Below are 27064 nucleotides of genomic sequence, written 5' to 3' on the forward strand. Positions count from 1 at the left end.
AGACCAACAACACACAAACGAGACCCTAGTTCATCCTCCTCCTCATCGCCATGATTCCATGTCACATACCTGCACACCACAAACAACAATTGAGATGCGTAAGTATTATCATAAATACTTGGTGAGGCCGTCCTCCCATCTACTAGGTTATACACACAAGCATTTGAGAACCCCCAAGTCTAAGCAAGCAAACAAACACAAGCAATACATCAAACCAGGAAAAACAAGTCTCGGTTGAGACTGGTATCGACAGATGCTACAAGAGAGTGTCGACCGATGCTCCACAAACAGTGTCGACCGATGCCACAAGAGAGTGTCGACCGATGCTCCACAAACAGTGTCGACCAATGCTCCACCCAAGATGTCGATCGATGCCTCTTCTGCAGACACGATCTGCGCGAATCCGAACGACGAACTTCCGATTCAATCCACCCCGAAATCGTCTTAAACTCACCCAAATGCCTCAGAAATCACTGGGAATCACGAAAAACAAAGAACCCAAGCAAGCAAACACCACAAAAGACAAGGAAACAGCCAAAACAAGAGAGGTCTCATGCTTAGATCAACCATGGTCAAGCACTCACCTCAAAATACAGAAGAAAAAAGGTCGAAGAACAGTAGAGCAACTCCTTAGGAAGCTTCTCCTTCGTTCCCAGCAACAGAAAACTCAAGAATAGCCAGCAATCTCACTAAATCTCTCTTAGGAAACTCAAGAACACACTTTTCTCCCTTTTTCTCTCAAAAACACAAACGGCGACAGAGGAAAAAGACTAAACCCTTATTTTGTCGATTTCCCCTTTAAATACCCGGTTAAACCACTAACCAAACCATCCCAATCGAAAAATCGCGAATTAAAACAAACCGGTCGAACCCAGAAAATAGTGGTGTCGATCGATGCCACTAGGGTGTCGATCGACACTCCTCCCAAAATCACAAAATCTGGTTCGCGGATGTTACAGGTACTCTGTCAAAAGTATCTTTAAAAGACATATTTGAACATAAATTAAAAATCCCATAAGAATTATTCGCATAATATGCGAAAATATAGGTCCAATATTAAAACAACAAACAGCTGAACTTAATTCAATAATAAGTAAACGAAAGTTTTTTACGAAATTTAGGAATAAGCCAACAAATCTTAACATTAGATCGAATCATTAGAATCACTCTCATCTTCTTCTGAGCCGTTGTAATCTTCATCGTCTGATGTATCATGGAAACAAAGACTGCGAAAGATAAAGGAACATAATAACTAAAACATCTTATAATAAAGATTCCATATTAATAATCTGTCATAGTACAAGAAATTTAAGAACTTATAGTGCAGGATCTGTAGTGAATGCTCTTGCTTCGTTGCCAGGTAAAAATTTAGAACATCTTATTTGAGACATTAGACAACGCCGACCTTTTTAAAAAAATAAGTAAGTTCCAAATCTTTAATTTGATATATTGGCTTATCTAAAACAAATGCTTATATATTGCTTAATACCTTCAAAGACAGAGATTCTCCAAAACGTAAGCAGACACAATAGTGGTTCACTGGCATAGGAAGGACTTGCAACATGTTGTTCCCATTTTTCACGAAATTCCGAACATGTATCACCGACGGCAATACATTCAACCTGTTCGTTACTTTGCAGTAAAAAAAAAACAACAATTGACAACTTCAGTCTTAATAATTATGTACTATTTTCATTGGCAAAAATAAATCAAATGAGGTAGTACTTGTTTTTAAAATTTTAAAACTATAAACTTACTTGATGTCAATTACAATAAAGGGAAGAACCTCTTTCAGACCATTGAATCCAACTTCATTTTCTAGGAAAACAATTTTACGACCTTGCCTTACCCTTACCACCGTTCCACAAAAATCTGAAAAAATCAAAAAACTATGAATCTAAGGAAATAATGTTTTATAAAAACAGTAAGTTAAACAGTATATTTAAATTAATTTACCAACACAACAATTCCTCTCATCTTCTGCAGCATTTTCCACTGTTAGTGCATCTATTAGATGAAAAAAAATTGTCTCCACATCTAGGAGGGATCGGAGTGATGCGAGTTTGGCGAGTGATCAATATTTCGAAAGAATTGTTACAATTCCTGTAAATATTCTGATTTTTAACAACTTGGAACTTGTAAAGAAGAAACCATCGTCCTTCTTGCAATACGTCTATGTACTCAGCAAAGTAAAGCTGACTTCTGAATTTAGCTTGAATTCTTTTTCCCTAAATTATATGAAAAAACTAATTTCAGATTTAAACTTTAAGGAGGTGATGGATATAAATGGATTGTTACCTTCTCATCAACCAAGATCAAACAAATGTAGGTAGGCTGCATTATAATGATTTCGGGTATCCACAGCCTTAGTACTTTAACAGCAACACTCAACCTATCTGTTGATGGATTCAAATCTTCTATGTATGCAACCATCTCCTTGTTTGGTACTTGCTTATTTTTTAGAAAGAAGAAAGGTGAGAGGTTAGACGTTAGAAAGAAGAAAGGAGAATAGGAAGAGTGATTGGAAGTTATGTAAAACAATTATGTCAATTTGGTAATGTCAGTTCGAAATTGTTTTAACCAATGCGAAGACTTTGAAAATAACAAAAAACTTTTTTATTTGGACTTGCATCCATACATGCATTCGTTCATATTCTCGGTTTGGATTTTGCTGTTGCTTGAATTAAAGTTGTTACTAATCGCATATACCATAATTTTTTCAACGATCTCAATTTCTATTGAAATAAAAATATGAGAAATATGACGATAACAGCTTTATATTGTCTTCCACATAATAGCTTTATGACGATAAGTATTTTATATGTATTGAGAAGACTGTATATTTTACAAAACTCATTAAAGTGAAATAATTTCAAAAAGATGAAAGATAAATATAATAAATTTAAGACTACTGTTACATTTAAAGAAATTTTAAATTAATTTAACGAAACAAATATTATAGGAATATTGTATGGCGATTGAAATTGTCTTCTCCTTGATTTTCTCTTCCATATCATATCTCTAGGACACCAAACTAATGGTTTTGGAATTTCAGAATAAGTAATTCCTTTGGCTTGAGCAACTTGTGTATTGAATATAATCCATTCCGAGAATTTAGCTGTCGTAGCCATCAGACGATTCATACCATTATTCTCAGGACCATCTTCAATGTAGCATTCCCTAGGTGAAACCTGTTCAATATTTTAGTTAAAAGTAAATCAAAATTACCAAATAAAACATGTTTATATAACATTTTTAAAATGGATAAAACATGGTAGTATTTAAGTTACACATAAAATTACATAACACGATTATAAAAAAACGAAATACCCGTAAATCGAATCCATGGATATCTACGATCATAATAGTCCTGAAACATGGCAATCCAAGTTTAGACAAAACTATTATTTATTATAAACTATAAATAATTTAAAAAAGGAAAATACAATCGTGATAAGAATTATAATTATAAGAATTATAATTATAAGAAATAATACCTGATATTATTTAGTATCAAAGTCTCCTCCACAATACCTAAATCGAAAAATTATTATTATTATATTATTATATATGAAACAACCATACAAACAGGTACAATTACTCTGTAGATCTGTAGTGAAACTAATATATAGTAAAATCTAGTAATATATAATCTCTGGCTCGCAACCAATATAATTTTGAGATCATGACAAAAGAAACTAATGTAAATCATCATTCAAAATAGTAAAATGTTATACCCTTTTTTAAAGGTGAACCAACAATAACCGAAGCTTGGTGAGATTCGAATGTTGGTTCCCAAGAAAACACTACACGAACAGGAAAACACATTAAATTAGGTGAATAATACAAAACAGTAAGATTTGAAATTTTACTTTCCAAGTAACAGCTACACGAACATGAAAATAAAAGTGAATCATAAGAAACAGCAAAATCTGAATACAATTATTATAAATGAAACAACCATAGAATCAGGTAAATACAATTAATCTGTAGATTATTCATAAACACATTATAGGAACACCAATATAAATTTGAGATCATGACAAAAGAAACTAATGTAAATCATCATTCAAAATAGTAAAATATTATACCCTTTTTTAAAGGTTAACCAACAATAACCGAAGCTTGGTGAGTTTCGAATCTTGGTTCCCAAGAAACCACTCACAATCAGGAAAACACATTAAATTAGGTGAATAATACAAAACAGTAAGATTTGAAATTTTGCTTTCCAAGAAACAGCTACACGAACAGGAAAATAAAAGTGAATCATAAGAAACAGCAAAATCAGAATACAAATTAGAAATTGAGAATATGAACGAATCTATAAAAAACGATTTTATACCTTGATTAGAAGATAAACCAACAACAACCAAAGCTTTATGATTTGTGGATCTTGCTTTCCAAGAAACCACTATACGAACAGGAAAATAAAAGGGATCAGTCGATGTATCATTAAAAACAGCAAGATCGGAATACAAATAAAAATTTGAGAACATAATAAAAGAATTATTAAAATTCAAGAGAAGAATGCTTTTTTCGGGTTATGGTGAAAGCATACAAAATCATTGTATTTATAGTTGTAAAGCATCTATCTTTTTAGGGTTTCTAGGTTTTTAGGGTTTACAGAAAGGAGGTGTTTTCTCATCGGGCTTTTTCATGCAGAAACCCATAATTTTTATTTATGGGGATCTTTAAAAAAATGTAACCTAAGCCCATTAATTACCCAATTTATGCGTGTTATATTATGGTCATGTATCCTTTGATTAATCGTGAAAGAGATCTTATTCATAAAATTTAGGGATTAATTTAGCAAATTCTATTTGTGCAATTAACTTTTTATGCAATTAGATTATTTCTAATCCGATTTTTGATTTATTTTTAATGCGAAAAATAGGTAATTTTACGTCCAGAGGCAAAATATTTCAACGTGAAAGGCAATTTCATTAATGGTATAATGGTAAAATTTTGCTGAGATTGAATGTGGGACGTTTTCACTTCTCGTTTAATATAATTGATTTGAACCATTAAAAACTTTCAAACCAACAACTATTCCATGTCTACTCTATTTTCCTCATGAATCCTTTGAGATTTAGAGGGGTATTGAACTTGGTATTTTAAAAGAGTTTAGAGTATTATTAAAATCTTATGTTATTCATTTGATAATTTTTAAAAATCTTCTAAAATCCTATGTTTTTCAACTTGAATTTATTTAAAATTATTTAAACTGATCTACAATCTCTTGTTATTCAATCAGTGATTTAATAAACTTACTAGAAATCTACTGTTATTCAAAATTTCACAACTTAAAGAAAAACTTGATACTTTGTATGATTCTATGAGACTTTTTTTTTGTTTTTTAGTTGAAAAATATGTCTAATAAAATCACATCTTCTGAGGTAGGTTTTAAAAAGATTTCAGTAATAAAAAACTAATTGAAATAAAAAGATGGGTCACATCTTCTTGCTCATCCCCACTCCTCCGCTCCAATCCCACCACCCGAGAATTCGGTCTTAGTCCGTATTTCTCAATCCTCATCTTACTACTAGGCTTCCTCTCTCGTTTCTCTCTCGGTAATTGGAATGTCTACATGTTTCTGTTAAGCCGGTGACTTAACGGAGTGGACTGTTAGCGGCGTGACCAACAATCAGAGATAGAGTGAGAGAAAAATAAGGAAGAAGAGAGTTTTGGAACCAACTTGATTGTAATTACTTGGATACGGCAACCCTAGAATGGGATAGCCTAAATACAACTTCAACAATGTTTCACTTAAAGCGACAACGCTTCATTATTTATTAAACATAATAAAGACTCTCCTTGAGACCAAGTCTCTCCCACACTTCATCAGCTTCTTCTTCCTAGCCACTTTACTTGTCTTTCTTCGACCACCCTTGCCTTGATCTTCTTCCCTTCGTCCTCATCTTCTTCTTCATGAAGGCAATAGGAATCCTTAGCCTATCAGTTTCCTCTTCTTCTCTCCTTCATCCTCTCCTTTCTCTATCTCTCTCTCTCTCAGTTATATCTGATTTCAATTTCTCACATATCTAAAGTCTCCGTTCAAGCTAGTCAGTAGATTCCCAGATCATTCTGACATCGCCACTCTTCATGACAACTTTGAGTATGATTCAAAATCCCCCTTCTGCTTCTATATTATTTTTTAATCATCACTCTCTCTCTTTGATTACTAATGTTCTTGGGACTATGTAGGCATGCTGTTCATGATTTTTGAAGAAACTAGAGAAGAGTTTTAGGGAAAAGTCTTTATTATTGTGTTGTGCCTCTTAATCAACGATAAAGAGGGTTTATATAACACTAGGTATTAGGGTTTACGACAATATTACGGTTTATAATAACCGACATAACAAAGCCCAACATGGGCTATCGGCCCATACACCAATACTCCCTCGCACGACAAACATGGTACGCAACACGCAAACTTTGCAATAGAAAAGCGAAACACATATGTCGTGGACACTTGTCAAGGGTAGATAAATTATGTCAACAAACTCTTCCGGGCATAAACTTCAATTTTGAAAATAGGGGTAGAACATCAGCTCGACTTCGGTCTTTGGTAAAAGAGAATAACAACATCCCGTGGGTGCAAATCCTGCAATCTCCACAAATAATTGTCCTAATCTCGGACAGTCCACAAATCGGACTAAAAAGAAATTGACCTAAAAACATGAGCGTTCCAAACAACTCCCCTGTAATGGTAAAAACTATTATCAAATAAAAGCTCAGAAAGATTCATAATTCAAACCCATGTAAACCATAAACCCTAGAACCCTAGAACCATCATCAATAGTTTAAATAGAAAAAAACCCCAATTAATTATTGCAAAAAAAAAATCAAAACTATCTCCCTCTAACAAGCTGGATCGGAGACACCACACCAAATTCTCCCATCAAAACCATAAACTAAAAAGAAACAATGACGTAATTTGTTTTTTTTTTTTTGGAAAATCAAATAATACCCAAATAATTAAAAAAAAAAAAAAAAAAAAGAAAGCACATCTACGTCTTTGTCATCGTCTGGTTCGTCTTCATCACCACCATCATCTTCACATCCCATGATCATTGGATCATAAGAACACTAACGCGAAAGCTTTAATTAGTTTAGATTTACAAGAATCATCTGCTCTGCTCTGATACCATGAAGAAACTAGAGAAGGGTTTTGGGGAAAAATCTTTATTATTGTGTTGTGCCTCTTAATCAATGATAAAGAAGGTTTATATAACACTAGGTATTAGGTTTTACAATAATATTAGGGTTTATAATAACCGACATAACAGCCCAACGTGGACTATCGGCCCATAGACCAATAATTTTCGAGATTACAAGTATTTAGAACTCGTGTTCGTGTTGAGGGAACTGTGGAGAGTGAGCTGCTGCTAACACCTTTTCCTTTTTTGGATTGTGTAGGCTCTACCATTCTAACATGCTTTGAAGCTTCTTTGCTACATGAAAGACTGGAGTCTAATTCCCAAAAAGGTATTTATATACTCTTGTTGTGTTCTGGATTCTAGAGGAAAAGTGTTGTTGAGTTGTATATGTTTTTAATTTATGAATCATCCACCTTGGTTTTTCTCTAGCCTTTGCTTGTTAGGCTCTCTTATAGACTCTTTTTTGTCATCTTCTTCTTCTTGTGCTTCTTTTTTTTTTTTTTTTATCTTCTTCTCACTAACTACTTTCTCTTTTTGTTGTAGGTTAATCTCAACACTAACCTCGGTTTATTTTAGTATTGCAAGTTGCCCATATGTCGACGCAAGATGAATAATTGATCATTGGCGTAATATTCATCATTTTAGAGAGTACTAGGATAAGAGAGCCTGTGACTTGTGTATGACTGGGATAAACTCAGGCATTTGCCTGTCATTGATGCAAAATCATGGTACACAATCGTATATTTCAATAGCAAAGCGTGATCTCGTTTGCTAGTTGATCATTCTCATCAGAGCATGATCACTTTGCCTTCAATTATAACTATCATAAACTCTTCAACAGAAAACATATGTTGTTTAGTTGTGCCTTTTATTAGTCGAGCATAAAATCTCTAGACGTGCCTTTTATTTACAAAATGTTTTTTCTTTGTGCCGTGAAATATTCTAAAATCACCTAAACTTCAATAACAAAATCTCACAGAATATAAAAACTTTAAAAAATATAAAAACTTTAAAAAATAAAAACTCAATCAAAATTTTCAAATTCAATACCCCTCCATGTCTCTTAGGCATACCAATAATGTCCTACACGTTACCCGCATTATAAATACTGTAACTTCACGGTACAGCTCATCTGAATAAAATAACATGCTTATCCTGACTGATTCTACACGTTACCCGCGTTATAAGAGCGTTATCGAGCAACACAACAAATGGTCATGTTTTGCCTTAAACTAAACAAAAGTCAACGACACACTTGAAATCAAGAAACAAAAAATGGATGATGAGAAAGAGATCCCAAAGAACCTGCAGAGAGAAGACGACGAAGAAACCATGAATCTGATCTCATCACTTCCCTCAGACGTAGATTTTGATGGTAAAGAGCTGTTCAAGTATCAAGGATGTTGGTACGAAAACAAAATTCTGCTAGGAATCCTCAACTTCCAAAGAGGGTTCGAGCCACAAGACACTGACATAGTCATTGCTTCGTTTCCCAAATCTGGCACTACGTGGCTTAAAGCTCTCACAGTAGCTCTCTTGGAGAGATCCAAACACTCTTCTGATGATCATCCTCTTCTACTTGATAATCCTCATGGGCTAGTACCATACCTCGAGCTCATCTTCAAAACCTCAAAACCAGATCTGACCAATATTTCATCATCCCCGAGGCTATTCTCGACTCACGTGGCATTCCAAACACTGCGAGAGGCTCTCAAGAACTCTCCTTGTAAGATTGTGTACGTGTGGAGGAACGTGAAAGACGTGTTGGTGTCTTTTTGGCACTTCCAGTGCGCAATTCGAAAGATAGAAGAAGAGGGAAGCATGTTGGAGTCAATATTCGAATCGTTTTGCAGAGGAGTCATCAGTCACGGACCATTTTGGGAACATGTATTGAGCTATTGGAAAGGAAGTTTGGAAGATCCCAAGAACGTGCTTTTCTTGAAGTACGAGGAGTTGAAAACAGATCCTAACGTGCAGCTCAAGAAACTTGCCGAGTTCTTGGGTTGTCCTTTTACGGTGGAAGAAGAAGAGAGTGGATCTGTGGAAGAGATCTTAGACCTTTGCTCATTGCGTAACTTGAAGAATTTGGAGATCAACAAGACCGGAAAGATGCCTGGAGGGGCCTCTCACAAGATCTTTTTCCGTAAAGGCGAAGTTGGTGACTCGAAGAATTATCTGACTCCTCAGATGGAGGAGAGAATTGACATGATCATCCAGGAGAAGTTTCGAGGTTCCGACATAAAATTCTAAGTTATGAGTGGTTTTATTTAACCTTTTGTTGCTATGTATTTTATGATGTCTTTATCATTTGTTACTACTATACCTTGGTGTCGAATTCGGTTTCTTTCTTGAACTGAGAACAATAATGTTGAAACCAAAACCAAAGTGCAAAAGCATATTGGACACATCAATTGGTATAAATAAATGAATGAATACTTATTAGTATATAGTTTTTTCGATATTGTAATGTCTAATTGATCAATAAAGTAATCGGTAGTAACCGTAACACCCATGCACGTTCCCTAAAAATGAGAGAATTAACTTGGAGGCTTCATGTCTCGCAAGTTCAGGTGGCACCAACCTATTAGACTCAACAAGCTTCTGCCTCAGACCGTAAAACACATCTTTATCCTTAAGTTTGAAGAAACTTCAGAGAAATTTCGAATTACATCGTATATCGTGCAATAATTTCAGAATATAATGTAATTTCAAGGATCATCATGGTGGAACTAATATGGATCCAAATGGAACAATATAAGATTCCATGGGGTTGGTTTGTTTAATAAAAAGGAATAGTCATTCATATAAAAGCAAATGAACAAAAGCAACGACTATGTTTATAAGCAAACGCCAAGAAATTTCAATGGTATCAAAAGACTTAAAACACACTGTTCCATATATTTAACTAGGAGGTGCTCCGTGCTACGCACATTTGTCTTCATATTTTTCCGTAAGTTTAGATTTTAAAACACCCAATTACTACGACATTATTTTGTACAACCCAAATATCTATATATACATTTTGGGTTTCACCCTTTTATTTATATATATTTACAAAGTTAATCCTTAAAAAAATTCCAAAAATAGCATTACATCAGATTTTGTTTTCTAAATATTTTACATATCATTCCAACTAAAAAAATACAGCAAATCAATATGGAAACAGAAATTATGATATATTTAACCACACCTTCTATTTTGTATTGAAGATATTCTTTCTATGAATCTTTTGCAAAGAAAGAAAACAACAATTTAATTACTATTTTGTTTTTCAAAACCTGTGAGTTTTGATTCTTAACGTAAGAAAAACTTCGATTCACATCTATTTAAATATTATAATTAACAAAATGAAACAACCCTTCCCGTTTTTTTTTTATACCTTAATTTACTAGTGGTCCTATACCCACTAACATCCTATCAACAATCAATAACCGCGGCTAACCAAATAAAACAAATTTCCATTAAACCAAAAGAATTCCAACAATTAAAAACCAATATCCAATAACACCATAATCCAAATAAAGAAATAACCAAAAGCTAACATCCTACAATGTTCCATTGACTTAATCTAGCAACCTAACAACTGCTAAACCACAATCAATCAAGCCTCTAGAACATCCCTTCATCATCGCCTTGATTCCTTGATCACACTTTGCCTTTACCTGCACATCACAAACAACAATTGAGATGCGTAAGTATTATCATAAATACTTAGTGAGGCCGTCCTCCCATCTACTGGGTTATACACACAAGCATATGAGACTCCCAAGTCAACAAACAACAATAACACAATTAATACATCAAACCAGGAAAATAAGACTCGGCAGGTACTAGTGTCGACCGATGCTCATATGGCCAGGAAATGCGCAGACTTAGTCAAACGGTCCACAATGACCCAAATAGCATCAAACGTCCTAGACACAGGCAAACCCACCATGAAGTCCATCGTGATCAAATCCCACTTCCACACTGGAATAGGCAAACTCTGTAATAAACCACCAGGAACCTGATGCTCCGCCTTCACCAGCTGGCAAGTATCACACTTCGCCACCCAGTCGGCTACGTCCTTCTTCATCCCGACCCAGTGATAATACCGCTTGAGGTCACGGTACATCTTGGTCGCCCCTGGATGAATAGAGAACTTACTCGAATGAGCCTCTCTCAGTATCTCCTACCTCAAATCCTCACCCTTGGGCACACAGATCCGACCATGCACAAGGATAGTACCATTAGCAGAAACCTGATACTCTGCACCCGCAGCCTTAGAGGCATTCACCAGCCCCTCATAGCTCTCCTGAGCTAACCTCACTCTGTTCAACAAATCCGCTCTATCAGCTGCCTCCAAACCCAAAGGTTCTTGTGAGATAGCACACAAACTCAATGCACTAATCTCACCTACCAATGCCTCCATATCCTGCTCCTGAGCCGAAGCCACCCGCTTCCGACTCAAGGCATCTGCAACCAGGTTAGCTTTACCAGGATGGTAAGCTATATCCAAATCAAAATCCGCTACTAACTCTATCCAACGCCTCTGCCTCAAATTCAGCTCAGGCTGAGTAAAAATGTACTTCAAACTCTTGTGATCTGTAAATACTTGTACCTTCCCACCATACAGATAGGATCTCCAAATCTTAAGAGCAAAGATCACTGCTGCCATCTCCAAATCATGAGTACGATAATTAGCTTCATGCTTCCGTAACTGCCGCGAAGCATAGACTATAACCTTCCCTTGCTGCATAAGTACACAACCCAACCCCACTCTAGAAGCGTCTGTATACACAACATAAGGCTCGTCCTGCTCAGGCAGTGCTAACACCGGCGTGGTAGTCAACATCTGCTTGAGACTTGCAAAACTTGCCTCACACTCTGGTGACCACACAAACGGGACATCCTTCCCTATAAGCTTAGTCATCGGCTGAGCCATATTCGTAAAACCCCGAACAAACCTCCTGTAGTAACCTGCTAACCCCAGGAAATTCCGAATCTCAGTGGCGCTCTGCGGCCTCGGCCACTCCCTGATGGACTGAATCTTCTCTGGATCCACTGAAACTCCCTCAGCTGAAACAATATGACCCAAGAACCCCATCTCACGCTGCTAGAAACTGCACTTACTCAGCTTAGCAAACAACTTCTGCTCCCGCAGCTTCTCTAGAACTGCTCTCAGATGTACTGCATGCTCCTCAAAACTCTTAGAAAATACCAGAATGTCGTCGATGAAAATGATGACTGACACGTCCAGAAACTCCTGGAACACGCTGTTCATCAATCTCATAAACGCAGCTGGCGCATTTGTCAACCCAAACGGCATCACCACAAACTCGTAGTGCCCATATCTCGTCCTGAAGGCCGTCTTCCTCACATCTGCCTCATGTATAGGAATCTGATGATATCCTGATGCCAAGTCGATCTTGGAGAACCAAGTAGCACCCCTCAACTGATCCAACAACTCATCAATCCTCGGGAGAGGGTACTTGTTCTTCACAGTAACTCGGTTCAAACCCCGATAGTCAATACACAACCGAAAACTCCCATCCTTCTTCTTAACAAACAACACCGGAGCTCCCCACGGTGAACAACTAGGACGGATAAAACCCTTGCTCAACAAGTCCTCCAGCTGCTTCTTCAGCTCTGCCATCACTGCTGGTGCCATCCTGTAAGGAGCCTTGGATAACGGCATCGTCCCCGGTTCCAGCTCAATAGTAAAAGGATCCGACCGAGATGGTGGTAATCCCTGCAATGACTGGAACACATCCTCAAAGTCCTCCACAACCGGAATACCGCTAACCGTAGACTTCCCCACTGACTCTGGTATAGATATAGTAACTAGATAAGCCTCACGGCCCTTCTCGATCATCTTCCCAGCCTGAACGGCTGAGATCACGAGACTCCCTGAAGTCGGTCTAATGCCCTGAAAAACCAACTTCCCTCCTGGACGCTCAAACTCCACTCTACCCCGATAGCAATCCAAATGCACCTTATACCGATGCAACCAATCCATACCAAGAATAACATCATACAACGCCACTGGACTGATAAGCAACTCCACTGACCACGACTCTCCTGCGATCTGAATATCAACTCCTCCAGCTCGTCCAATAACCCTTAGGAACTTGCCTCCCGCAACTCTGACAACTCCTGAACGCTCTCCAGAATCCCCTCTGATCCCCGCACTCTCGGCACACTCTGGAGTAATGAAGCTATGAGAAGCTCCAGAATCAAACATAACATGGGACTTAAACCCGCCCACCAACAAGGTCCCTACACAAACCACATGTGTTGAGAACCTAACACTTGACCACAAGCAAAAACAAATATAATCTGAACTATTGAATTGACTAAGTTCGAATCTCAGAAGTTATACCTGTGATCGCTCCTGCACTAGTGCCACCGGGCTCCTGGGTCGAATACACCTGTGACGTCGGCTCGATCCAACCCACCGGCTGCACACCGTGCTGCACAGCTTGCTGCATCCCTGGCTGAGCTCCAGCCTGGAACACTGCTACTGCCCTCTGCTGCAACTTGGGACAACGAGACTTGATGTGCCCCGTCTCTCTGCAATAGTAACACACTCGGGTATCTATCCGCGGCTCCGTCACCGCCCGCTGCTCTGTCACTGCCCGCTGCTCACCTCTCTGTGGACAGCTAGTCACCTTGTGGTCCCTGCTACCACACCCAAAGCATCTCGCACCACCGTGCCTCGATCTCTGCATGACATCAAACTTCCGCTTCTGCCCCTGCGCAGGCTTGCCGCCCTTGCTAGGAACAGAAGGCGGCTGAGACTGCTGTGGCTGCACCGAAGAACTGACCACAACCACCTGTGACCTCAAGTCATCCTCTATCCCAGCTGCAACCTCAACCAACTCCGCTCTCGTAGCATAGCTCCTCACTCTGCACCGAGTCCTCAAATCATCCCGCAGAGCCAACCAAAACCTCCGCACTTGAGCTGACTCTGGCTCCCATGCCCTGCCTGCATACCCCACAAGCCGACTGAACTCTGCATCCAGCTCCCGCACTGTACGGTCCCCCTGAGTCAACCCCAAGAATCGTGCCTCCATACGATCAAGAGCCTCCTGAGGAAAATACTTGGAGTTAAACTCCCTCACAAAATCTCCCCAAGACATACCCCGCTGCACCCTCCGTGCTGTCACCGACCTCCACCACACACATGCATCTCCTGACAAGTAAAACACTGCCAGATCCACCCTGTACCGGTCGGGACACCTAAGCGAAAGGAAAATATCCTCCATCCGCTCTCTCCACTCATCCGCTACACTCGGATCGGTACTTCCTGAGAAATACCCTGCTCCCACATGCCGCAGCTGTTCCATCATCCGCACATACTGAGCATCTACTACCTCGGCCCCCGGCTGCACACCTGCCTGCAAACCTGCCACAGGCTGCACCGCTGGAACCTGCCCACCACCCACTGGCGGTACTACTGGATCCTGCCCACCAACCACTGGCGGCACTACTGGATCCTGCCCACCAACCACTGGCGGCACAACTGCTGGAAGTTGCTGCAAAACCTGAGCTAGCAAGTCCATCAAGACATCCTCCCTGCCCGGAACACCCTCAGCTGCAACCCCCACACCCGGGGCAACACCGTGACCGACACCGGGCCCATCCGCCCTGCCGTCACCCAAACCAGCCTGGTCTCCAGACACACTAGGATGAACCTGTGACTCCGCCACCTCCTCACTGGCCATGCTCTGGTTCACACTCACACTGGCCTCAGGAACCTGACCTCGTCTCCGACCACGACCACGACCACGCCCACAACCACGACCACGACCGCGACCAACAGCATCCTCACCTCTAACCATCTGTATCATCCAAGAACAGAAGGCTAAGCAAAGAATAATTCTAATACACAAAAACACAACTTACCGTGGAATCACAACAAAGGCTCGAAGAGGATGTTCTAGGACTTCATGCCACACACAATTGACCGACTCACACAGTCAATCACAGCATGGAATCCTAAACATCAACAGCAAAAACACAATGAACCCTAGACCTAGAACCGTAAGGGCTCTGATACCAAAATGAAACAACCCTTCCCGTTTTTTTTTTTTTTATACCTTAATTTACTAGTGGTCCCATACCCACTAACATCCTATCAACAATCAATAACCGCGGCTAACCAAATAAAACAAATTTCCATTAAACCAAAAGAATTCCAACAATTAAAAACCAATATCCAATAACACCATAATCCAAATAAAGAAATAACCAAAAGCTAACATCCTACAATGTTCCATTGACTTAATCTAGCAACCTAACAACTGCTAAACCACAATTAATCAAGCCTCTAGAACATCCCTTCATCATCGCCTTGATTCCACGATCACACTTTGCCTTTACCTGCACATCACAAATAACAATTGAGATGTGTAAGTATTATCATAAATACTTAGTGAGGTCGTCCTCCCATCTACTGGGTTATACACACAAGCATATGAGACTCCCAAGTCAACAAACAACAATAACACAATCAATACATCAAACCAGGAAAATAAGACTCGGCAGGTACTAGTGTCGACCGATGCTCAATCGGTGTCGACCGATGCTACAGGAACTGGTGCCGACCGATGCTGAAATGGTGCCGATCGATGCTACTCAAGACGGTGCCGATCGATGCTCCACAAAAGTGGTATCGATCGATGCCTCTTCTGCAGACACGATCTGCGCAAAACTCAGCGACGAACTCCGATTCCAATCAACACAAATTCGACTCCAAACACGTCTAACCATCTCGGAATTCACTAGAAATCACAAATACAATGTACCCAAGCAAGCAAACACCACAACCCACAAGGAATCACACAAAACAAAGGAGATGTCATGCTTAGATCAACCATGGTCAAGCACTCACCTCAAGAACAGGAAGATTGGATTGAGAAACGTGGGAACCAACACCTCCAGAAGCTCCCCCTTCGTTTCCAGCAACAGCTAACACTTCTACAGTCTCAGATCTCTCCAAAATCTCGAAGAACAAGCCCAGAAAATCTCAGAAACGTTTTTCTCTCTTTTCTCTCTTTTCTCTCTTTCTTTTCACTCAACGGCGACAACAATGAGACTTCCCCAAAACCCTTAATTCGTCTCTTAACACCTTAAATGCGATTTAGGGATTTTAATTGAACCAAACCGAACCAATCAGCAATTAAACCGAACCCGACCAAACCGGAACACATGGTGTCGATCGATGCCCCCAAGGGTGTCGATCGACACCCACACCAAAATTACAAAATTGGTTCGCAGATGTTACACAAAATATAAACTTAATAAAATTTTAAAATATTACGAATATGTAAAATTAAAAATTTTAAAATACTATATAATATGGTTATATAGTAGATGGGTTATAAAAATGACATGTTGAAATTAATAAAATATCATTAAATTTGTGCTAATACGAGTTAAATCCTTATTTTATTATTTGTCAACACTATTAATATTAGAATATTTGACATATAAAAATTAAGTTGATTTAACTAAGATTGTTTAAAATAATTAAATCATTAGGTAAAATATGACTTAATCATAGTATATAAATGACTTACTATGTATATAGATCCATTATTTTTTGTTATATTAATTAAAATCAAAATAGAATCTTAAACACTAAAAAAACAAAAAAATATAACAAACAAATGTTCATAAAGTATATTACGGGTTAAAAATTAATATAAACATTTAGCCGCACAAACGATCAAAAAATTTAGTTATTCCTCTATTTGGAAAACATCCAATATTTAATAAACAAATACAATATAAAATTATACTAAATAAAAGTATGAGCTATAAGCTTCTAAGGCTGTCCATCTAAGCTTTAAAACAACTAATAGGGATTCAACATGTCACTAATTAACATTTTTAAAAATTTACAGAATTATTTATTAAGAATTATTTTAAACAACCTATCAGGATTTGACATGTCATTCATTAACATTTTCTAAATTTCCAGAATTTTTTAGAAAAAGGAATATTTTAAATTTAAGGAAATAAAAAAAAAACTATGTACAATATCCCACATTGGCTAGAAAATTTTTAGACAATGGTTCAAACCAGTATAAATAAGATTAATATGCTTCCAACAACGAATGAGCAGGAAAGTTTGATTTATCAGGCGTCCAAGTTTAAAAGTTTTATTCGGTTTGATCCGGTTTTTTATTTGATCAAACCAAAACTTTAAAAAGTTTCAAAAAAATATTATAATATTTAAATTTTTAAAAAATTTAAATATTATAAATATTGAAAATTTTAAAAGCTCTTAGCTTTTAAAAAGTTTCTAAATATTATAATTTTAAAATTTTAATAGTTTAAAATATTATAAATATTGAAACTTCTAAAAGTTTTAGCTTTAAAAAGGTTTCAAAATATTATAATTTTAAAATTTTAAACATTTTTTAACATTTAAAAGGTTTTTAAAACCTAAGCTTTAAAACAACCAATAGGGATTCAACATGTCACTAATTAACATTTTTAGAAATGTGCAGAATTTTATATATTAAGAATTATTTTAAACAACCTATCAGGATTTGACATGTCATTCATTAATATTTTCTAAATTTCCAGAATTTTTAAGAAAAAGGAAAATTTTAAATTTATGGAAATAAAAAAACTATGTACAATATCCCACATTGGCTAGAAAATTTTTAGACAATGGTTCAAACCAGTATAAATAAGATTAATATGCTTCCAACAACGAATGAGCAGGAAAGCTTGATTTATCAGGCATCCAAGTTAAAAAGTTATATTCGGTTTGATCCTGTTTTTTATTTGATCAAACTAAAACTTTAAAAAGTTTTAAAAAAATATTAGAATATTTAATTTTTAAAAAAATTTTAAATATTATAAATATTGAAAATTTTAAAATCTCTTAGCTTTTAAAAATTTTTAAAATTTTATAATTTTAAAATTTTAATATATAATAATTTTAAAGTTTTAATAGTTTGAAATATTATAAATATTGAAACTTTTTAAAAGGTTCAAATATTATATCCAAACATTTTAAAAGTTTAAAATATTATAAATATTGAAACTTCTAAAAGTTTTAGCTTTAAAAAGGTTTCAAAATATTTTTATTTGCTTGATTTATGCTTATTTATCAGGTTTCCAAATTTAAAAGTTATTTGATTTATTTTAGCAGATTAATTTTTTTAAAGGTTTAAATATTTTTTATAGAATGTTTAGAAATATTATAAATACCTCCATAAAAATGTTAAAATATTATAACTATTTAAACTCTATAAAAAGTAAAAGTTTCATTAATATTTAACTCTAAAAAAAAATGTTACAGATAATTAAAATACATCTAAAGTTTGAAATATTTTAAATATTTAATCTCTTTTAAAAATTTAAAAGTTTAAGAATTACTAAATATTATATGTCAAATTTTTTAATATCTTGAAAATATCTTACTTATCTCCGTTTGTGCTTTATATATATCTCTTATGAGCTGTAAAACATGTTTTTGTGTATAACTTTATAGATGATTTGATACTTTTACAGTAAAATTTTTATTTTTAAGTCTAAGAAAGAAAGATTGACGTCGCAAGACATTGATTTGATGTTATTTAAGTTTAAAGAAGAAGGATCGACGAAAAGCACAAATATTGTTTTTACTATACATGAGTTCATATTACTTTCTCTGCAAGTAAGGATTTTGGTTTGAGAAATATATGGATGAAATTATCAATAATTGGGTGCATGTGTTGACTATGCTGGTTTTCATGAATTGCACAATTTTTATGAGAAAAAATGATTTTAGTCTTGGAGTTTGATGGGTTAACAAGTTGGGTGGTAGTCTAAAAAAAAAGGTTTTTTCAGTGAAAGAATGTGAAAAAGTTGACGAGGAAGCACAAGAAGAAGAGTATAACAAAGAACTGGACGGTAAAAGTAACGATGTGAGGTTCACCAGTTTGATCCGCCTCGCCTGGACGTCGAGTTAGATTCATGATTTTTTTTATCAGATTTGATTTTGTAACATCCGTGAACCGAAATCCCGGTTTAGGGGATTGCATCGGTCGATGCAAGAGGTGCATCGGTCGATGCATGTGCAATTCTCTGCGTTTTGACTTAAGTCAAACGCTGCGTTTTGGTCAGAAGAGAAAGGGGAAAACCCTTAGGGTCGTGTCTTTGTCTCATTAGACGTGTGTGGCCGTTTTTGAGAGAAAAGAGAAGGGAGAAAGAGTCCTTGAAAGTTCTTGGAGTTTTCTGGAGATTTGAGGCGTTTCTTGGTGAGATCTGTAGCTGGGATTGTTGTAGGAGCTTCCTAGAAGCGTGTTCTTGCTTGTTTGTTGTTCAGATTCGTCTTGGCACAGGTAAGTGCATGACCATGGCTTATCTAAGCTAGAGATCTCTCTGATTTGCTTGTTATGTGTTGTTAGGCTGGTTAGATTGTTATTTGGGACGTTAGGAAGCTTTCTTGTGGCTTGGGATCGAGTTTCGTGGTTGCAGGAACGAAGATCCGGCGAGAAGCTTCGGAGGAAAACGATGCTCGGCATTGCATCGGTCGATGCACTTTGTGCGTCGGTCGATGCAGATGCGAGGACGGCGCGTAAACTCTAGAGTTTTCGTGTTATGTCGAGTATGCATCGGTCGATGCATATCTTGCATCGGTCGATGCAAGTTAACCTTGCATCGGTCGACGCAGATCTTGCGTCGGTCGACGCAACCTCCATCTGGTGTCGGTCGATGCATGTTGGTATCGGTCGATGCAGAGTCCTGGTTTGTTATTGTTGATTGTTGAATGTTGTTTGATGGTTAGAGATGTCTCTATTGCTTGTGTGTATAGCCCAGTAGATGGGAGGATTGCCTTACTGAGTGTTTATAAAATACTCATGCATTGCAATATGTGTTTGTGGTGCAGGTAAAGGCAAAGTGTGATCGTGGAATCAAGGCAATGAAGAGGAGGATGTTCTAGGGACTCGGTTTTATGTTGTCTGGCTTTGCTAGGTTGCTAGAGTTGGGTCATTAGAACATTGCTAGGTTGCTGGTTCTATGATTCCTGTTGTTTTGGATATTGATTATGTTGGAATATGGTTATATTTTATTATTGGATTATTATTGAATATTGGTTGGTTATTTCCGCTGTTGAATGTGTTTGTGGTTAGGTGGCTAGTGGGTATGGGACCACTAGTTGTAGTTTATTTTATTATATTATATTTATTATTTATTTATTAAAAAAAAAGGTTGGTCGTTTCATTTTGGTATCAGAGCCCTTACGGTTCTAGGTTTGGGTTCACTAGGTTTCTGTTGTGATGTTTTGGATTGCATGCTTTAATTGATTATGTGAGTTAGTCAATTGTGTGTGGCATGAAGTCCTAGAACATCCTCTTCGAGCCTTCAATGAGATTCTACGGTGAGTTATTATTATGTTTCTTTGTGTGGTATTGATATGTTTTATGCTTGCTAGCCTCTGTTCTTGGAAGATCAGTGGTTAAGGTGTTTGAGTTGTTGGTCGTGGACGGGGACGTGGTTGTGGTCATTGTCGGGCGGGTCCCGAGGCCAGCGAGTGTGTGGTCCAGAGTTCCACGAGGAGGTACATCAGAGGATCGCAAGTGTATCAAGAGGGATCAGAGGGGGTTAGCCGGTGAGCATGCCGGTGGTGCTGGGAACCCAGGTGTGGGGTTGCAGCAGGTGGAGCCCAGGGTCGAGATGATTGCTTGGCGGATCTGTTGGCGTGCTGTTGGAGCGGTTACCGAGAGGGGTACCAGTGTAGGCTCCAGTTGTGCCGCATGTGGCGGGGTGCAGCCGAGGGCTGCGGATGTTGAGGACTTTCCACCTTATGTTAAGAGGTTGGAGCGGTTGTAGATGACCGGTATGAGATTATTTCTCAAGAGGTATCGGGCCTAGAGAGGCGGATAGGTGGACATTTGCAGTTGGAGCAGATATTTCTCTGCTTGGTAGTTAATCCAGTTGGATATTATAAGTTGAGTGGGCAGGTGTAACATTGCAATGTTATACTCGGACCACAGGAGGTAGTTGTGTCGAGAGATGTGTATAGTCGTTAAGGATTGTTGCTCTTGAGGGGATGGTGATTCCCCTAAATACCGATAGCTCGAGGGGCTGAGGGCTCCGAGAGTGGCAGAGGGGATTTTGTTCTCCTGAGGGGATGAGTAGTTCCCCTAATACCGAGATCTTGAGGATTGTGGTCCAAGAGTGAGACGGTATAACTCGAAGACGCTGGTCTGAGAGTGAGATCGGTATGACTCGAAGGTTGCGACCTAAGAGTGGAAGAGTTGGGAGCAAGCAATTCCTAGGACGTGAGTATAAACATAACGATTGAATGTAGACCTCGAGAGATTGACGGTGGTTATTCTCGGGTTTTGGATGTGTTGACCTTTGGGTGTTGACCTTTGGGACAGGGTTTTATGACCAGAGCGGTTATGAATGTTTGGCTGTGCGCCAGGATTGTGAGGCCGGTGGTGCTAGAGTCCCGAGAAGGGGAGTTACAGCAGGTTTGAGCCGGGAAAGGCATGGTTGCCAGATACATAAGTTCACGATAAGCCTTCATGGCAGGATAAACTAATCGTTGCGACGATGTTGGATGAAGTTCATTGGAGATGGACAGGGTTGCTAGATTCAAGGTTTTGGTAAGCTTGTTGGAGGGAATAAGTCAAGTGGTTTGAGTAAGCGGCCTGCAAAGCATTTGAAGCGGTGAATCAGAATATGCGAACGTATGGTACTTGTTTGTTTTATTACGTTCGTATTGATGATTTACTGTGGAAAATTGCCAAGCGAAAAGCTATCTTTGGAATAAGCTAACTTGTGGAAGTTTCCCTAACTGGCAAGTTACTAGAGGTTCTTGGAGGAACAAAAGGGTTGATATTCAGGTGGCGGCGAGTTGATGTCGGCATACTTGAGTTTTTTTTTTAGTTGAGCTGAGTAAGTAACTAAAGGACTTATGGAGCAAGGGATTCATACGCTCTAGTGTATCACCGTGGGGAGCGCCGGTGTTGTTTGTGTAGAAGAAGGATGGGAGTTCCAGGTGGTGCATTGATTATCAGGGTTTGAACCGGGTCACTGTGAAGAACAAGTACCCTCTTCCTAGGATCGATGAGTTGTTGGATCAGTTGAGGTGTGCTACTTGGTTCTCTAAGGTAGATCTGACGACGGGTTATCATCAGATAATGATAGATGAGGCAGATGTGAGGAAGACTGCTTTCAGGACGAGGTATGGGCATTGTGAGTTTGTGGTGATGCTTTTCGGGTTGACTAACGCGCCAGCAACGTTTATGAGATTGATGAACAGTGTGTTTTCAGGAGTTTCTGGATGTATCTGTCATCATTTTCATCGATGATATCCTGGTTTATTCTAAGAGTCCTGAGGAGCATGCAGTGCATTTGAGGGCAGTTATGGAGAAGCTGCGGGAGCAGAAGTTGTTTGCTAAGTTGAGCAAGTGTAGTTTTTGGCAGCGTGAGATGGGCTTTCTGGGTCACATTGTTTCTGCAAAGGGGGTTTCTGTAGATCCAGAGAAGATTCAGACTATCAGGGATTGGCCTAGACCGCAGAATGCCACAGAGATCAGGAGTTTCCTTGGTTTGGCAGGATACTATAGGAGATTTGTGCAGGGGTTTGCAAGCAAACGTCCTATGACTAAGTTGACAGGGAAGGATGTTCCTTTTGTCTGGTCAGAAGAGTGTGAGGAAGGCTTTGCAAGCCTGAAGGAGATGTTGACTACTGCGCCAGTGTTGGCTTTGCCTGAGCAGGGAGAACCCTATGTGGTTTATACAGATGCATCTAGAGTTGGTTTGGGGTGTGTTCTGATGCAGCATGGGAAGGTGATTGCCTATGCTTCGCGGCAGTTGTGGGTGCATGAAGGCAACTATCCTACTCATGACTTGGAGATGGGTGCTGTAGTTTTTGCCCTGAAGATTTGGAGATCTTATCTTTATGGTGCAAAGGTACATGTGTTTACAGATCATAAGAGCCTGAAGTATATATTCACTCAGCCTGAGCTGAATTTGAGACAGAGGCGGTGGATGGAGCTTGTGGCAGATTATGATTTGGAGATAGCCTATCATCTTGGTAAGGCTAACACGGTTGCAGATGCTCTGAGTCGGAAGAGGGTAGCTTCGGCTCAGGAGCAGGAGTTGGAGTCTCTGGTAGGGGAGATTAGTGCTTTGAGCTTGTGTGCTGTTGCACAGGAACCGTTGGGTTTGGAAGCAGTAGATAGAGCAGATCTTCTGAGTAGAGTGCGGTTGGCTCAGGAGAAGGATTTGGGGCTGGTGAATGCCTCTAAGGATGTGGATTCCGAGTATCAGGTCTCAGATAATGGTACTATCTTGGTGCACGGTCGGGTTTGTGTGCCCAAGGATGAGGAGTTGAGACAGGAGATTCTGAGAGAGGCTCATGCGAGCAAGTTATCTATTCATCCAGGAGCGACTAAGATGTACCGTGATCTCAAGAGGTACTATCATTGGGTCGGGATGAAGAAGGATGTAGCGAGTTGGGTTTCGAGGAGTGATGTGTGTCAGCTAGTGAAGGCTAAGCATCAGGTTCCTGGCGGGTTACTGAAGAGTTTACCCATTCCTGAGTGGAAATGGGATATGATCACCACGGATTTTGTGGTAGGATTGCCAGTGTCACGGACTTTTGATGCTATCTGGGTCATTGTGGACCGGTTGACTAAGTCAGCACATTTTCTGGCCATTAAGAAGACTGATGGAGTAGCGGTCTTGGCTAAGAAGTATGTGAGGGAGATAGTCAGATTGCATGGGGTGCCAGCGAGCATTGTGTCTGACAGAGATTCCAAGTTCACTTCGGTGTTCTGGAAGGCATTTCAGGCAGAGATGGGCACTAAGGTGCATATGAGTACAGCTTATCATCCCCAGACAGATGGACAGTCTGAGAGGACGATCCAGACGCTGGAGGATTTGCTGAGGATGTGTGTGTTGGATTGGGGTGGCCATTGGGCAGATCACCTGAACCTGGTAGAGTTTGCTTACAACAACAGTTATCAGGCGAGTATTAAGATGGCTCCTTATGAGGCTTTGTATGGGAGGCCATGTCATACACCATTATGCTGGACTCAGGTGGGGGAGAGGAGCATGTTTGGTGCTAGTTTTGTTCAGGAGACCTCAGAGAAGATTCGGGTTCTCAAGCTGAACATGAAGGAGGCTCAGGATAGGCAGAGGAGTTATGCTGATAGGAGGAGGAGAGATCTAGAGTTTCAGGTAGGAGACAGAGTGTACCTCAAGATGGCCATGTTGCGGGGTCCGAACAGGTCATTGTTAGAGACTAAGTTGAGTCCGAGGTATATGGGTCCATTCAGAGTGATTGAGCGGGTTGGACCAATAGCATATAGATTGGAGTTACCTGAGGTTATGCGTGCATTCCATAAGGTTTTCCATGTGTCTATGTTGCGGAAGTGTCTCCGTGAGGGTGAGCAGGTATTGGCTAAGATTCCTGAGGATCTTCAGCCTAACATGACAGTGGAGGCGAGACCAGTGAGGGTTCTCGAGAGGAGGATCAAGGAACTTCGGAAGAAGAAGATTCCTTTGATGAGAGTCCTGTGGGACTGTGATGGTGTTGAGGAGCAGACTTGGGAGCCTGAGGCAAAGATGAAGGCAAGGTTCAAGAAGTGGTATGAGAAGCAAGCCGCGACTTGAGCTTGTTTAGCCTGGTCCCATCTGTAATCTGTGGCTGGAGCGGGAATGGAGTATTCCAGCCCATCTCTCTTGTTACTCGGTCGCTTGGGGTGGCTGATTGTGCGACTCAGTAACAAGATGAGGTGGTGTTCGGGGTACAAAGTTTCCGTGAGACGGGGTTGGAGAAAAGTTCCCGGGATTAGGAGTTTCCAAAAGTGGAAAGTGCTAAATATGGAAAGTTTTATCGGAGTTAGAATTTGTCCATTTTAGCGGTGGGAAGCCTTGGAGGGGCTTTTGTGGCCTTTGTGGCGGACTTTCGAGTCAGAGTGCCTGTGTGTGGTGGTCTTGTTGGACATTGTGTGGCCTTTGTGGCGGACTTTCGAGTCAGAGTGCCTGTGTGCGGCGGTCTTGTTAGACATTGTGTGGCCTTTGTGGCAGGCTGTTAGCCAATTGTGTGGCCTTTGTGGCGGGCTTTTAGCCATTTGTTGGCCTTTGTGGCGGGCTGTTTAGCCAGAGTGTCTTTGTGACGGTCCTTCGGGACAGATGGTCTTTGTGACGGTCCTTCGGGACAGATGGTCTTTGTGATGGTCCTTCGGGACAGATGGTCTTTGTGACGGACCTTCGGGACAGATGGTCTTTGTGACGGTCCTTCGGGACAGATGGTCTTTGTGACGGTCCTTCGGGACAGATGGTCTTTGTGACGGTCCTTCGGGACAGATGGTCTTTGTGACGGTCCTTCGGGACAGATGGTCTTTGTGACGGTCCTTCGGGACAGATGGTCTTTGTGACGGTCCTTCGGGACAGATGGTCTTTGTGACGGTCCTTTGGGACGAGTGGCCTCGGTGGCGGTCCTTTTTAGGACATTTGTTTGGCCTTGGTGGCGGTCCTTTTTAGGACATTTGTTGGGCCTTGGTGGCGGTCCTCGTGAGGACATTTTTGTTGGCCTTTGTGGCGGCCCGTGTGGCGTGTATATGATCCTTGTGTGGTCATGGGGTATCCCGGTGAGGGGATATGTGGTTGGTAGGACATTGAGATGTTTTACGCGAGCCACGGGAAGGAAACCTGGATAGGGATAGGACTCAGACGTGTTCAGAATTGTTTGCTCGCGACTCTTGGGGGACTTAGGTTCTCCTAGTACTGCTATATTCAGAGACTTTGTGGCTCGGGAGTATGGTTGGTATATCGACTTCGGATGACGATCCGAGGGCGCGCTGTAGGGTGGCAACCCGAGAGACGAGTTTGGACTTTTCCTTATATCATTTGGCATGCAGACTTAGGTCTGATGAGGAGCCAATAAAAAACTCAAGGTTTAGGCCTATGAGTAAAGGGAAGTCCAAAAAGTCAAGAGCAAATGACGCCTGGAGCGTGAGTTTATCGCCTAGAGGTGACCTTCTGTGGATCGGTCGGAGGAGTGCGAGCCGTGGAGACGGTTGCACGGGAGTCCTTGGCTGATGGTTGTTTGGGATTCGAGGACGAATCCAGTTTGGTGGGGGAGAATTGTAACATCCGTGAACCGAAATCCCGGTTTAGGGGATTGCATCGGTCGATGCATGTGCAATTCTCTGCGTTTTGACTTAAGTCAAACGCTGCGTTTTGGTCAGAAGAGAAAGGGGAAAACCCTTAGGGTCGTGTCTTTGTCTCATTAGACGTGTGTGGCCGTTTTTGAGAGAAAAGAGAAGGGAGAAAGAGTCCTTGAAAGTTCTTGGAGTTTTCTGGAGATTTGAGGCGTTTCTTGGTGAGATCTGTAGCTGGGATTGTTGTAGGAGCTTCCTAGAAGTGTGTTCTTGCTTGTTTGTTGTTCAGATTCGTCTTGGCACAGGTAAGTGCATGACCATGGCTTATCTAAGCTAGAGATCTCTCTGATTTGCTTGTTATGTGTTGTTAGGCTGGTTAGATTGTTATTTGGGACGTTAGGAAGCTTTCTTGTAGCTTGGGATCGAGTTTCGTGGTTGCAGGAACGAAGATCCGGCGAGAAGCTTCGGAGGAAAATGATGCTCGGCATTGCATCGGTCGATGCACTTTGTGCGTCGGTCGATGCAGATGCGAGGACGGCGCGTAAACTCTAGGGTTTTCGTGTTATGTCGAGCATGCATCGGTCGATGCATATCTTGCATCGGTCGATGCAAGTTAACCTTGCATCGGTCAACGCAGATCTTGCGTCGGTCGACGCAACCTCCATCTGGTGTCGGTCGATGCAGAGTCCTGGTTTGTTATTGTTGATTGTTGAATGTTGTTTGATGGTTAGAGATGTCTCTATTGCTTGTGTGTATAGCCCAGTAGATGGGAGGATTGCCTTACTGAGTGTT

At 39.9% G+C, this 27064-nt stretch overlaps 1 pseudogene across 1 annotated transcript; it reads left to right on the forward strand.

Moving 5' to 3' along the window:
• The first annotated feature begins 8362 nt into the window (after nucleotides 1-8362).
• LOC104757156 (cytosolic sulfotransferase 7 pseudogene) lies at nucleotides 8363-9605 on the forward strand (annotated as a pseudogene). Its single transcript, XR_015585937.1, has one exon. The product of XR_015585937.1 is annotated as a cytosolic sulfotransferase 7 pseudogene (transcript).
• The last annotated feature ends 17459 nt before the right edge of the window (nucleotides 9606-27064 follow it).

Source organism: Camelina sativa, chromosome 17 (assembly GCF_030686135.1).
Source record: "Camelina sativa cultivar CO46 ecotype springtype chromosome 17, ASM3068613v1".
Lineage (NCBI taxonomy): Eukaryota > Viridiplantae > Streptophyta > Magnoliopsida > Brassicales > Brassicaceae > Camelina > Camelina sativa.